Here is a 16137-nt window from a genome sequence, read left to right as displayed (position 1 = left end):
CGATTGAAGCCATCAGTCGACTGGCCCTGCCAGCAGTCGACTGATGTTGAAGATTTATAAAAGAAACCTGCACGAGATCAACTCAAGAATTCTACCATTCTTTCATTCTTTAGTGCTTCTTTTGAGAACTTGTTGTTCTCTGCTTCTTGCTTTCTTCCTCTCCTCCTAAATATTATTTCATATCATTCTTGAGGAGAATGAAAGAGTTGTAAAGGTTTCTCCGCCTTCGAGATTTTCGAGAAGGAGACGATTCATAGTGCAGCGGGTGTGTGCGTGCGTGTGGATCCTTGGATTAGTCACCTCTGCGGAGGTGGATACCAAGTAAACAAACCGGGTTAGCGTTGATATATTGTTTTCTCTATTATATTTTGCTTCCGCTAACACTCTTGCAGAGAAACAATCAAAGAAGAATCGAAAAACGCTATTCACCCCCCCTCTAGCGAACCAACCGATCCTAACATCTAGCATCCGGGTCAAGTCTCTCCAAAGGAAGTCAAAGTCTTTAAGGAGAAGACTGACCTGAGTATTTTAACTGAGCGAATTCAAATTGAAATTTCAACTCAAGTCCAACAACTTAAGGAAAAAAATTTTAATTTGAAAACTCAAGTTGAAAACCTTAAAGGATCATTGGAACGATTCACCTCAGATTCTGAGTATCTTGATATGATACTCAGGACTTTGTGTACAATCAATCCAAACTCAGATACAAGGATATGTTTCAAATCATACCTATCATTAGTGAATTGAACCAATAGATAACGAGTTCAAGCATGAGTTCTCAAATCCAGCTTGACTAATCAAGTTGGACTGAACCAATATTGGATCTCTAAGAATCAAATCCACTATCCAACAAGACCTTATCAGGGTTATGATCCAGGGGGAGCCAATAAAAAATCCATCGTAATTAGATAAATTGCATGATTGCCTAATTTACCATTTCTTGATGCATGTTTAGTTTATTTTATGCTCAATTTAGAATGGTTAGTTAGAAAAAACTTGACCTAATCTTGACAACCTAGCATCGAGGAATTGAGATGATAGTAGGCTAGAGAAACTTAGTCGAAAGCATATCTAGCTAGAATTATTCTACCTGGTGCAATCGAATTAGTAAAACTAGTTGAAGCTATCCTAGATCAACATGGACTAGTTATACTAGGGTTTCCAAGAAGAAAGTTAAATATATAATTTCTTAAAAAGACTTTGTCTAGGAAGCGATCAATACTCTAATAACCAAGAAGGTCTCTATTTACCACAATCTGGAAGCTAATTTTTTGAAATGTATATTTAATTGACTAACTGGTAAACCTGAATCTAATACAAAATTTGATAAAGTTCTAGGTTCAAAATTAATATTAAAATAAAATAAAATTAACAAACTATCTCATAAAATATATAAGGCTCCTTTATTTGAAAATTTAGAAATGGGTGGGATGGATTTAAAGATGATCAATTTTAACCTAATCCAAAACTAATTCAATTAATTAAAACTAAACTAATTAATTAATTAAAATTCATTAAATCAATCCAATTTAATTAATTAAACCTTTTTAGTGTAATTAATCTAAAACTAAGTAAGTTACTTAATTGAATAATTAAATCTGAAATTAAAAACCTTAACAACTCAATTAAATTCTAATTAATTAAAACTCAATTAAACTTAATAATTAAACTTAATTAAAAACTTTTAATTATTAATTTAACCAAAACTAAACCAAATTAACCCAAACTAAATCAAATTAGTCTAAATTAAATTAATAAATCTAATGATTTAACTTAACTAAAATGTTAAAGATAATTATTAATTTAGCGTTAATCAAATAAGATTTAAACTTAAACTTAATTATTAATTTCATCTTAATTAATCTAATTAATTTAACTTAATGTCTATAATTAATCTAATTAATTTAATTTAACCAAATTTAATTAAAACTTATTAATTATAACTCAATAATTCATAACCTAAACTTAATTAAAAACTTTAATTTAAATTTAATTAATTCAAACACCATTAAAACTCTTAAGTTAATTAATCCGAAAATGAACTCAAAAATCAACTAATAAACCTAACTCAAAATTAATTAATAAATAAACCTAAATTTAATCTTAATTAAATAATTTTAAACATAATCATTAATTTAATATTAATTAAATATTTCTAGTTGAATAATTTAACTTAATCAATAATCTTAATCTTAAACTCATGTAATTAAAACTTAATCTAATAAATCCAATTCTAATAAAAATAAAACCTACTGAAACAAGCACTTGGAACGAATCCAGGCATCCCATCTATAACCCTTGAGGCGCCCGGTCCACCTCTAGACGCCCCACCCCACTAGGCACTTTGGCAAGAAATCAATTTGAAAAGTCTGAGGCTCTCGGACCACCCTGGGTGCCCCGCCTCGCCCCTTCTCGCCGCCACGCGGTAGTCTGAAATGACGGGGTTAGGTGCCTGAATGACATCTGGGGGTGTCCTGAATGAGTTTTTATAAGGCACTTGAAGCCTTCGGCTCCAAGCTCTTGCAACCGAATTTTCAAGCTATTTTTTCATATTTTTTTACTCTAGCCAACGTCCGAGCTGCCTAGGGTCATCCTCCTTTTCTATTTTAGTAGTAAAAAATACCTAGGTAACACCCTAATCTTCCCTCATTTTTTATTTTAAGTCATTTTAGAAATAAATTATTTAATTATATTGATAGAATTAAAAGAAAGACCATTGAGACTGGTACCTCTAGTACTCCTAATATTGACCTTAGATTTCCTACAAAGTAACTTAGAATTAGATTTTCATCTATTTTATGTAGACTCTTGCATATTAAATATAGGATATTTTTCATGAGATCATACATACCATCTGTAGAGGTAAATAATTATTATAAATTAGATAATTTTATTTATTGTACTAACTTGATTAACATAGGATTGTGTGCTGAATTGTACAATAACTTGGTTAAGATTGATGATCTTACTTACAATACTAGAGTTGCAGGCAGAGATTTTATATTGTCTCCTATTGTCATTAGAGATCATCTAGGACTTAGGTCTTCATCATGCGCATTTTTGTGTTATCCTCCTAAGGACTTATCATTTGGTGAACCCTACTTTCATATTACACTAGATATGATGCACTCATATTTCTTTGGGGAGGAGAGGGTACCTACTATGAGTCAATTTTCATATGTTAAACTTAAGATACAAGACTATGTTCTGTATAAGGTCTTAGTGATATGCATCCTACCCTTGACCACTAGGGATGTAACGATGATGCAACCCTTTCATTCATTCTTATTACATACATTTTGTCATGGGCTAGATATAGATATTTGTTTATACATGTTTCATGCCATCACATACTCATCTAGCATCAATACTAACAGGAAGGTGCACATGCCCTACTATCATATTTTGACATCTCTATTAGCTGCTTTAGGGATTGATGTTATTATGGGTGAGGTCACACCCTTGAGTGAGTTTGACATGATAGGTGTTAGACAGTTTTCATTAGCTAGAATCAATATAGATGACAACCATGTTATGTCATGAAGAAAGGAAGGCCAACCTCAGCTTGAGCCAGCACCAACAGAGGATGAGGAGTTGCCTGACCTTGATCCTATAGACCTTCTTGAGCTTCCTCCACCTCCAGCTCCTCCCACTGTAGAGCAGAGAGTGACCAGTCCTGAGGAGTCAGTCATCGATCTTCGACAGACTATTGTGAGTGAATTTCAGAGATTCGAGGAGTAGCAATAGATCCGACATCTTGAGATGATGGAGATGTTTAGATCTTTGAGCATTAGTCATCCTCCTCCATCTCCTTAGTAGACTAAAAGTCTCTAACAACTTATAGACTAACACTACCATAGTTATGATTGACTATGTTTTTGACTCGATGTATATAAATCTTTATTGATCTTAAACTGCATTACCATATCAACTAGGAATGTGCTTAGTAGAGTATAATTTTTTATATTTCTAAAATCTATATTTTCGTTAAAACTTATGGTTTTCAAAACCTATGTTTCAAAATCCATGTTTCAAAACTTATGTTTTTAAAAACTTACACTTTTCAAATCCTATATTTTTCTATGTCATTTTTAAAATTATTTAAAATTTGGCCTTAGCCTAGATCTTATTATAGAAAATATGATCTTATAGATTTAGGCAGCCAACATCTCACAAGCATATTAGAATTATCTTGCTTGTATACTGAGACACTTAGAATGAAATGAGATGCTTAGGATCAAACTTGGATTTCAGATGCTTATATCAGTGCATCTAATTGCTTATATCAATGCATCATCATAAATTTAGGCTAAAAATATAAATTAATATTGATCAAGTTAAGTGCTCCATAGTAAATGACAAGCTAGAAATATATACTTAACATGACTAACTTAGTAAAAATTACTATCTTCTGTAGTCAGCTAATAATAAAAGTTAGATATTTTAACAATGACAAATAGATAATTTATTTTAAGATTATATTTTTCAAAGCTAGTCATGTTTTTTTCATGCATGCTTGAACTCTAGGATCTTTTTATTTTCTAAATGCCTATCATTAAAAGTTCTTAATATTGCACAGTTTCACTTAGTTTTTGATGTATGACAAAGAGTGAGAGAAAAGAAAAGTTAAGTTCAAACAAATATGGTGTTGACATTAAGGGGGAGGATTATGTTAAGGGGGAGAGGATTATGAACTTTCGAATAAAAATTTACCTCTTAAAACTTTCAAGTTTAAATTTTCTTTTACTTTAAAACTATGTTTAAATTTGCTTTAGAACTACGCTAGTTAGAACTACACTAGGTCAGTAGTTCAGGCGTTCAAAAGGGTTTTAGGCCCTGAATAATTGATAAAATGGCGATGCCAGCGAATTGGATCAGATCGAATTGGAGCCCTCGGAAACGGATCTAGGCGTCCAAAATGACTTATAAAAGAAGTTGTGATCAGCACCCTCAATATAATAATTTTCACTACCTTATACTCACGTTCTACTCCAAAATTCAGACGCAACCCCAAGTACTACTCCTACAATTGCACTCGAATTTTTATTAACTTGTCGGTAATCTTTGTATTAATTCTTCTTGTCTTTTCATGCTTTCTTTTGAAAAGGATCGATATAATTTTTTACATATCTCTATCCTTTGTAAAGGGCAAATCTCCTTTTTGAGAAGGAGGGCAGTAGTATATTGCCCATCGGAAGTAGTCAACGATCGCGAACTTTGGAATAGTAGTCACAAATTATGAACCAAGTAAAAAAAATACATCTTTTATTTTGTTTTTTCTTTACTTTCCGCTGCCTACTTTGATAAACAAAATAAATTTTACAAAAATAAATAAAATAATAAAAAATATTATTCACCTCACTCCGCTAGCACGCTCATCCATCCTACTCTGGAGTTGTTCGATACCTTACTTTCCTAATATAGGTTTAGATAGCAGTTTTACCTAATGTGGTACATGATCTTTTAAAAGTAAAAAATAATAATAAGGTTAATAGGAAAAATTCTTATGTCTTACAACAAACTCAGATATGAAAATGAAAATAAATTAAAATAGAAATATATAGAGAAAAATGATAGTGTATACGTAGATAAAAAAAAAGACAGATAGGGAGAATAAATGATATTTATAGAGACAAGAAAAAATGCATTTGTTGAACTAAAATTTAATTAATGGTTGTAGTACGTTGCTACTAAGATTAGGTGAAATACCAATTTGATTTGTTTTTTATGGCTAGAAGGATGAAAGTATAATGGTTTTAGCCATATCAGTTTAATAATAAATCTAAGTGAAATATCTATTAATTTTTTAACTAACTTAATTGATGGCTACGTCAATCCAAGTGCTAGTACTCTTTAGTTAAAATAGAGGTTATCAATTTTTATTTTCAACAGGTAATCATTACAATTTCATTATGCTAGATGCTAATCTTAAGTTATGATAGGTGCTATCATTTTGTTATGTTAAGTCCTATCATATTGTGTATTATTCTCTAGTGCTTTCAAATTAAAAAAAAAAAGATAGATGCTACCCTCTAGTTATACTAAGTAATTCCTTTATTTTTAAATTATTAAAGGCACATTCTATTTTAATTTTTTATCAAAAAAAATCTTACTTCATTATTCGGTGTATAATTATCCAAATATTTTATGTTACTATATACTATTCAGTATTGTTATTTCACATCTAAATCTTAAGTTTTGAACTGATTGGATGCATTGAAGTAGTTACGATTTTGTAACTGTGACAACACATTTGATATATTTGACGTTCAAAAATATTCATGTTATATCAGCTACAGTTTCATAACTACTACAACGCATACTTAACCTGTTTAAAAATATTTAATTACGTTGTAACAGTTACGATTTCGTAGCTGATGCAATATGGATTCAATATCGTTTACCTACTATTCACATTGTATCAATTATAAAACTATAACTACTATAATGTGGATTCGATATGCTCACCTAACATTCAAGTTGTAATAGTTATGAAACTGTAACTACTACAATATGTGTAGCAACTATGATTTAATAGTTGTTACAATAAATTTGATCGATTCAGAAATTAGATGAAAAAATTAAATAGAAAATAATAGTACATAATAGTATTAAAGGATATTTGGATAAATAAACACGATAAAATAGTGAATTGGGGTATCATTTTAATTACAACAAATTAAAATGAAGTGTCCCCGTGATGATGATTTGAAAATAACATAGCACTCTTCTTATTTTAGCCCCCAATTTTAAATGGGATAGAGATGCTTATTACGCCCCTGGTATAATTGAGTTGATTACGATAGAGCAAAGTTGTTGAAGTGGATAAGTGTCGAATCTCGACGAAGTCGAAGTAATGTCTCCTCCGTCATTGTCAACTGCAGCTTCTTGATTTACTTCCTCACAGATGATCATGGGACCACTATGATGGCGAATACCACCTTTACATTAAAGAAGAAGAGATGCTTATTACATTTAAGTATATTAGTTAAAATATTAATAAAGGTCACAATTATTTAATTTTCATGGTATTTATTGTAAAAATAACTTCATCAAAATATATAAAATATTTTTTTTATGACTGAAGATGGTCAAAAGAAAGACAACCAAACAAATAATTGACTCAAAAAATAAAGATTAAAAAATTATTTAAAAAGTACTTTAAGAGAACTTGCTTGAATACAAATGTTTGGAGTTTATTCGTTAAATGCAGCTCAAAAGAACCATTGAAAATATAAACTATATATAAAAAATTAAAAAGCATTTAATCCTAAAGTAGTTAATTTCAAATAGATAATTTGAATTTCATAAAGAGACCGTCGTAGTTCCAAATAATCAACTTGAATTTTAAGTTGTAACTATAAAAATAAAAAGCAATGATATACTACATCAAAATATAGCATGAAATTCAACATGATACATTCTATGCAATGGGATCCATATCCATGCAGTGAGGTCTATACAATGGCGGAGCCAGAAATGTTTTAGCCTCCGGGCTAATTCCGATCCCATTGCAAACCCCCGGGCTATCTTCCTCTCTCATATATATTTTTTATTTTTTTATAGTAATTTTAAATGCTAATACTTCTTTCAACCCATTTGGCCCCCGGGCTAAAGCCCGGGTAGAATCAAACGTCGCTCCGCCTTTGGATCTATATCTATGCAGTTGAGTATATGAATTTCATACTATAAAAAATATATTTTTTATGTAATGTATCATTTTTAAAAAACAAAATGCAGTTCCACAAAGGTAAATTGTGATTTAAAAAAAAAACTTTAATTTTCAGCATTTACGGCTTAATGGAAGAGGTGCCTACCAAAGGCCGTACATAGATTTAGAAAATTTACAAAAGAGTACATCAAAATTTAATATTTATCATGTACTTTTTTTCTAAAATATTTTTTTTATTAAAAAAATCTCTCTTAGAGGTCCCTAGCCATGCCACTTAAGTGTGCGATCGACCTAACCGTGCGATCGCCATGGCCGCTACAGACATAGGAGAGAATTTATTTATATTTTAAATATTTTTTAATAAAAAAGGTATTTTGGTTAAAAAAATACATCCTTTAATAATTTTCAAATCCTATATGCTCTTTTAACTTTTGAATTATCTTTCTTGGCATTTAATTTGTAAGGTGTGTCGGAATAAAAAATTCTAGTGTCCCGCATACTTGTCAATTGTGGGTCTAGGAGTGTGAAGATTATCTACGGTGGAGCCTACAGATAATGCTTAGATTTCCAAGATTGTATTGGTCGACGAGCATCCAAATATTTTCTACAATAAATTATTAGATTTATCATTGAAATAATATTATAGCTAATTATATATCAATTATTGTTAAAATAACATATGGAATGACACCGAAAGAGCTAAAGAAAATGAAAAATTATTTGCTCCTAATGTATAGTCATGCATGTCAGATTAGTAACTTAGAAGGATATTGATTACATACAACTTTTTTTTTAATTCAGGAATTCAACTGTTTGAATTGATTAATTTTGAAAGTGATCATTTTAATTTTAATAAAATTTTTCATCGACTACTAAATAAAAATCATATATAAACTTAGCTTTAGCTCGGAGGCACCTAAAGGGTTATTTTGAAAATTATAGGATTTGAAAAAAAAAATCAACTATTTACCATATTAATCTTAAATTTTTAAATCAAATTTGGTGATCAACTGAGTTGGGGGCTTTTTTATTATTTTATATTAAAAATTTTTAATTCAAGTATATTCTAATTCTTAGTTTTGAGAAGCACAAACAGTCCTGACAGGCGATTCAATATTACAAATGATTTCAACATTGCAGACGCATGAAGTGTCCTACGTGGGAACTGAACCCTCATTGCATGAGAGTCCATTTTGTCATTTATCATCACACTAAGCCCTAGGACAGGGGCGGAGCCAAGAGGTGCGGTGGAGAAGGCCCTCCTCAATTTTGTTTAGTGCAAGAGATATAGGGGTCTAGGAATGCAAGGTGAATGGGGAGCAAATAAGGGACAATAACACAACCACCCCTCAATATAAACACACATCTTTCACCCCTATCCCCTAATATAAAATTCTTGATTCTGTCCCTACCAAGGGCGGAGCCACGTTACAAATGACCTCCGTTGTAGCTCGGGGGATCAATGGCGCCAAAAAAGAAAAAAAACTCAGATTTATGAGTAGGAGAAAGAAAAATTTCAAAAAACGAGGAAGGTAACCTAGGGTGTCGATATCGCCGTCGACTCTCATAGTCTACAATTTGGGATCAACTTGGATAAATCATCTGGATTGCCTCCACCCTGGTCCCTCCTCCAAGAGCATATCATTGATTACCAACACTTAATGCTATAGCAACACAAAAATATCTACTTATGATTATGATTAATGATTTGCTTAATCATTGAGTCTCCAAATATTGTATTATATCAACAAAAGTGATAAGATTAACTTTTTTTTTAAAACTTACGACAGAAAGTTTTCCAAATTTAATATGCTTATTACTAAAATTAATTTATATATCTGCTGGTAATCAAAAATGAATTTTTAAACCCATTTGTTGGCTTTTAAGTCATTACTTTGTCTCCTTTCACATAAATATAAGTTGAATACAACTGTCATTCCTATGGATTTTTCTATCAAATTGACTGTGAGCCCATAGTTTCATTGTCAAGCGTCGCCCATAATTTCAAAACAAAATCACATTTTATTATTAAACTTATTTTTGCATAGTCAACGTGAAGACTTTGAAGCCCTCATGAGTAGACTTGCAAATGTGTCTCTTTTAAGCTCTACCCGTTCAGTCAACGATCCTTGAGATAAAAACAAACTGACAAATATCGATTGTACAGCCTACTTATTAGCTTCACATTTATCAAATATGAACACGAACAGATTACAGTCCATATCAATGTGAACTTCCAGAACGAAAAAATAGAAGAAATTAAATTAAAAAATATTTAATATATATCCGCAAAAGTACTGTTTCTTTTCTACAACGAAAGTGTGCGTGCATTAAAATAATCATTCAAAGTAGGAAGAATCCATGGTGCAACTAATAATTGTTCTGCTTTAAAAAAAAAAATCTTTGGCCATCGCTGTCGTTCCACACCACCACCCAAAGTCGACCAACGCTTGCAGCACGCATGCATTTACTTTGCAGCGCATAATTGCGCATGCATTTTCACTTTGAAACTGTAATTGCGCTCAATGATTCAAATCTTTGTCCTTTTCTATAACTCTGTTTCGTCGTAACCAACTTAACTATGTCTCAGATTTCATGGTTTATATTCAATTCGTCAAATTTTCCAATATAAACAATGGAATATATCAGTTCAATCTACTACGTACGTCTGCTAAATTAACTATATATTAAGAAGTCTAGTGATAAATTATTTTTCATCATCGTTGGTCGCCCCACTGAGTCGGAATGATTCGATCGGGGGCAAAATGAAAGGCATATATAATAATATATAATAATGATTCGGAACTAATTCAATATCTTTAGTGTAATTATTAGATTTACGAAACTTAGATTAGGAGCAATGATATTCTCTGCAAAATATTTTAATCTGAAAATTAAAATTATCCCTCGGAGCATTGAAGTGTCGACTTGGAGCTTCTTGTTGTCGACCAGTGGATTTTCAAGATCCTTGTGATTCCTCGATCGCATCAGAATCTAATCTCCATCGCCGTGCGCCAAAAACTTTCATGGCTGTCAAATCAACTTTATTAATTAATTATTGATACGTAGGGTTCAAGCTGGCCGGCCGGTAAGGTTTAATTTATTGCGGCAATTTAATCAAATTTTCAAAATACCCCAACGGTCTCTATCTATCTATCTTTCACCTTATCCGTTTACCTAAAATAACCAAACGGATCGATGGCCAAGTTGGCGGCGAAGTTGCGGTGCGACCCCTCCACCAAGCAATCTGATACGAAACAACACGTAAAGAATTTAACTTTAACGAATCATAATTTTTAATTCAGAAATCAAAATTAGACACGATCAAATATGTTTTGAAATTCTTTCAAAGACCTTTATTTGGTTCAGATAAAAATCATATCAGATCCACTTTCAACCTCATCTGATATCGTTTAGTGCTCCGTCCGCATTTTCAAATTTATTTTTTATTATTTATAATAAGTTTCTATTTTTTATTTTTTTGATATTTTTGACTTTGTCAAATTAGGATTTTGATTTATAGTCTATTTATAAACGTGTTTAATTGCCATTTACGATATTTTTGACAGCCAATTTAATTGATTAATAAAAAATTTTCTTTTTTGACAAAAATTTAGAAGTGGCACCGTTGGCAACTTTCTACTCATTTTTTCAATTTTTCGATCTTGATTCCTTCTAAATTCTCCTCCCATCTTTTGTCTTCAAAATAATCACTATTCTGTCCGACGTTATAGTCACACCGCCTAATTGCGATTTCACGATCTAGGTCGCCAAACGACTGGCATCTAGCTGCAATATAATTTCAATGCCTAGCCTAGCTAGCCACTATTTCACAGTTGGCTCAGCCACCAAGTGATCGCTTAATGCCTGATGATCAAGCTGGCCAGGTCGAGTAGGCATCGATCAGTTTGATCATGTAAGTGGTGGATAAGGCAGAAGGCAGGGGAGAGAAGGGGTATTTAGGGGAATCAATGCGTGATTTAGTCATTTGAAAAGTAGGATGCATATAATTTAGATGTTTGAGAAACTTAAATGCATTATTCACTAATTAATAAAATTATTTAATAAAATTTAATTATTAAATTAATTTTTTTATAATAGGTTAATTGATAGTTTTTTAATTAATTTATCGATTGATCAAATATCTTAATGCCTCTATAAATTATATCCTTTATGGATAAATTATTAATAAAGAAATTTTATTTTTTTCACATCTTTTCTCTTTTCTAATTCGGGTTCTCTTTTTCTAATATGGTATTAGAGCTATTATTTCTCTATTTTTTTCTTCTTCTATAGTAATTTTTCTTCTATCACGTACCGCTGCAAGTTGTGCTTCTCTTGTCATTTTTTTCTCCTCCTCACACACATGTGATTTCTTCTTTTCCCTCTAATTTTTCTTCTCTCTCAAATTTTTAATTATCATCATTTTTTTTCTATTGCTTCTATTTTTAATATCAAATACTTGAAGAAGATGTTAATTTGTCTCAAAGTTGGACATATTAATACTAATTAATGTCCTAGACGATTTGACACAAATTTTGTCAGTGATCCTACAACTTTAAGTCAATCAACTATTTCACAAATATATCCTAAAGTGCTCTCTTCCGTACCTACTTTTGATAAATTACAGAATTTTCATCTACTGAATGGTATATTAACACTAAAACAACTCATCATGTCACATTAGATTGCAATATCCTTACAGAAGTAATACTATACTATGACTCAGATATAGTGCAAGAAGGCGATAACTCAGATTTACAAATTGCTAATCTTGGAAACACATATATTCATTCATCTAATCATACTTTTCACATGCGCAACTCTTTCATGTCCCCTCTATTACTAAAAATTTGTTCTTCATACGCCAATTTTGTCTTGATAACGATGTTATCTTTAAATTTCATCATAATCATTATCTTATAAAAGATAAAAGAATAAATACTATCTTATTTTATGGGGGAATCACATATGGTTATTGGTGCAGGGAGCACCAAATAATCAAATCAATATTTTGATAATGATAAAGGGTTCAAGTTAAACTTGTGAAGTTTGCTAATGAGTTAAATTGAGTATGCAAATAGCATAGGAAAGTCTTAGTTGCGGCTAGGTAAAGGAAAGTCCTAGTCGGAGGATTGGATAAGGAAGTCCCAGTTAGAGGACTGGGCAAGGAAGAAGTCCTGGTCAGGAGGACTGGGCAGGAAGACTTGTTAGATCAAAGCACCAGGCAGAAAAGTCTAGGTGGATCTGGAGGATCGAATGTTTAGCGGTGGAAGTCCTAGGGGTCGAGGGTCAAATGCTGAGTAGAAGTTCAACAGGTCTGGAGGATTGGATTAAAAAAGGTAAATTCTCCTGAGAGGAGCAGGTGAGGACGCATTTCTGGAAAGGGAATAATAGACGTTGGTCTAACCTAGGATTTCATTGGAAACCTAAAAGTTAAGACTAGACAGTTTGCTAAAACTGTCAAGTTCCTGCTTTTATTTGTTGTGGACTAACCTTGTGATATAGGAAAGGAGGAACCGAGACTTTGGGTTCCAGGTGCCCCTATCTGGGTCCGGGTGATCGACGGTCCAGCCATCCGGAAGGGATCCAGGTGCCCGGACGTCAGTCGATTAGGCCAGCAAAGCGGATGAGGTAGCAAATTCCCAGTGGTTGGGACACCTCAGCCTTCAGGGCTGCTGCCTGGATATGGATAGGCTTTGCGAGTCAAAGTTGAGTCGGCAACTTCTACATCAGCATCCAAGTGTCTGGAAGATGTCGAGTCAGCGTCAGAAGCGGATCGATGGGATGATGTGGAGACGCTTGGAACGAGCTCCAGTTTCTCGAATCGGCCGAAGAGTTGACATCCGGGCGCTTGAATTCCTTCTGGGCATTGGATCATCCGGTCGTTTGGATCTAATAGGGGCGCTCGTAACTCGAAGTTTCAATTCCTTAATTTCCTACATCACAAAGTTAACACAATATATTTTATAAGAAATTAGACAGTTTTACAACTGTCTGGTCTTGACTTTTAGATTTCAAGTGAAATCCTAAGTTAAACCGATGTCTACTATTTCCTTCAAGAGAACGCATCCTCATCTACTGTTCTCAGGAGAGTTTACCTTTCCTAACCATCTGGTCCTCCAGACCTGATTGGACTTTTGCTCAGCATTCAATCCTCGGCTCCCAAGACTGCCCTTCGATGTCTGATCCTTGCTGACCCATCGATTTGCTAGACGTCCGGTCCACTGACTCTTAAACTTCCTACCTGGTCTCTTGATCTGCCAAGTCTTTTTGTGCGGTTCACTTGACTGAGACTTCTTTATCCGATCCAACAGACTAGGATTTTTTTTCTAACCTCAATTAGGACTTTCCTGTGCTCCCTACACACTCAACACATCTTGTTAGCACACAATATAAGCTTAACTTGAATCCTTTGTCATGATCAAAATACTAGTTAGATTATCTAGTGCTCCCTGCACCAACAATATCTTCCTTTTTTATTGGCAACCAGTTCAAAGTCAAGTCAAAACTTTCATTGAAAGTTTAACCCATTTCAAAAATCTCAAATAAGGAAAAAATAAAGCTTCCCTTAACTCAAGTTTTTCCCCTGAAATTAAGGTTAACTTTGAAAACTTTTAAAAATATTTCATCATTTCTCCCTTTGAACTTGGCATGATCCTTTTCTTTATCATTTAAGTTTTAAGGACCACTCAAGTAAAACTTAGTGTTTAAAGAAAGTTTTAGAAAACACTTTATGGAAAAAAATATTTTACAAATATTTTTCTTTTAAAAGCACTTTAAATAAATTTCTTGAAAAACTTTATCTTTTCAAAAAAAAATGAACACCCTTTTCCTTTGGAATACTTTTTCAAACATGAAAAACTTTTCAGAAATAAAAATATTATTTAACTTTTCACAATTTTATTTAACTTTGAAAAGTTACTCTCTTTCTCTTTGACATAATTAAAAATATATTTTAAAAAAGTTTTAAAAAGTTTTAGAGAATTTTTTTAAGGTGTTTGAAATTTGTAAAAACTTTTGAAACCAACTACTTTGGATAATAGAGTATGCAATTGTAAGAGAATTAAATATAAAAAAATTTAATGACGAATAATTTAAGGAGTCTTGAGTCAAAGCATGATGTTTATATATATTTCTATAATATATAATTAAAATTAAAGCATTTATGAATTTGTTCTTTATTCACATGTTTAACTTGTTGTTACTAACTAACTATTAAAAGATAATAGTTTTTACTAAGTTAGTCAAGTTAAGTGTATGTTTCCAGGTAGTCATTTATTATGAAAAATACTTAACTTGATCAATGTGCATATGTATTTTTAGTCCAGATTTATTTTGATGTACTGATATAAGCATCTGAAACTCAGGCTTTATCCTATGCATCTCATAGGGATTTAAAGTGTCTCAGTATATAAGCAAGTTAGTTCTAAGGTGCTTTGTGAGATACGGGTAGTCTAAATCTATAGGTGCATGCTTTCTACTGGAAAATCCTAGGCTAAGTCCAGAATTCAATTAATTTTGAAATCAATAACTTTTGAAAACATAAGTGTCTAAAAATAGGTTTTGAAAAATGAGTTCTATTCTTACTAAGCACATTCCTAGTTATTAGAGTTGGTTAAATTCAAAACATTAAACAGATGAATAATAATTTAAGATGAGTAATATAACATGAGTCAAAGTCAAGTACATAAGGTCAAGTACAACTCAGTACAAATAAAAAAAACTAGTGGGATCTATTGGAGAGGTAGAGGAGGATGATCCATGCCCCAAAATATGAGCATGTCCATCATCTGAATGTGTCTAGCCTGACTCTGCTCCTTCAATCTCTCGTACTAACTAGTCACAGTCTGATAATAACTGACAACTGACTCTTGTAGATTAGTGATTGAAGCTTGGATGCTAGTAGCTCCCTCCTCAAGTTTGGTCACTCTCTGCTCTAGAGTGATAGGAGGTGGAAGGTGGAGGAATCTGAAGGAGGTTAGCAAGGTCAATGTCATCCTCCTCATCCTCTGTTTCCTGCACTGGCTGAGGCTGGTTCTTCCGTCTCTAGGACAAGATCTCATCCTCATCTAAATGTACCCCCAACTAAAGAGAAGTTTCTAATGTCTAACATGTCAAACTCACTCACAGGTTTGACATTGCCTGTAGCAACGTCAAATCCAAGAGCAGCTAGGAGTGAGGTGAAAATATGATAGTATAACATATGAACTCTCCTACTAGTGCTAATGATGCTGGTAGAGTAAATGATGGTATGAAATATATGCAAACTAATGTCTATGTTTAGTCTATGGCAAAATGCATATAATAAAAATGTATGAAATGGTCGCATCATAACGACCCCCTAGTGGTAAGGGGTAAGATGCAAGTCACTAAAACTCTATACAAAATATAGTCTTGTATTCTGAGTCTGACTGATGGGAACTGAGTCACTGTAGGGACCCTCTCCTTCCCAAAAAGGTGTG

The sequence above is a fragment of the Curcuma longa genome, chromosome 19, assembly GCF_044706935.1.
Source record: "Curcuma longa cultivar G26 ecotype Majalengka, Jawa Barat chromosome 19, ITB_CL_G26_1.1, whole genome shotgun sequence".
NCBI lineage: Eukaryota > Viridiplantae > Streptophyta > Magnoliopsida > Zingiberales > Zingiberaceae > Curcuma > Curcuma longa.
This window is presented reverse-complemented; position numbering follows the sequence as displayed.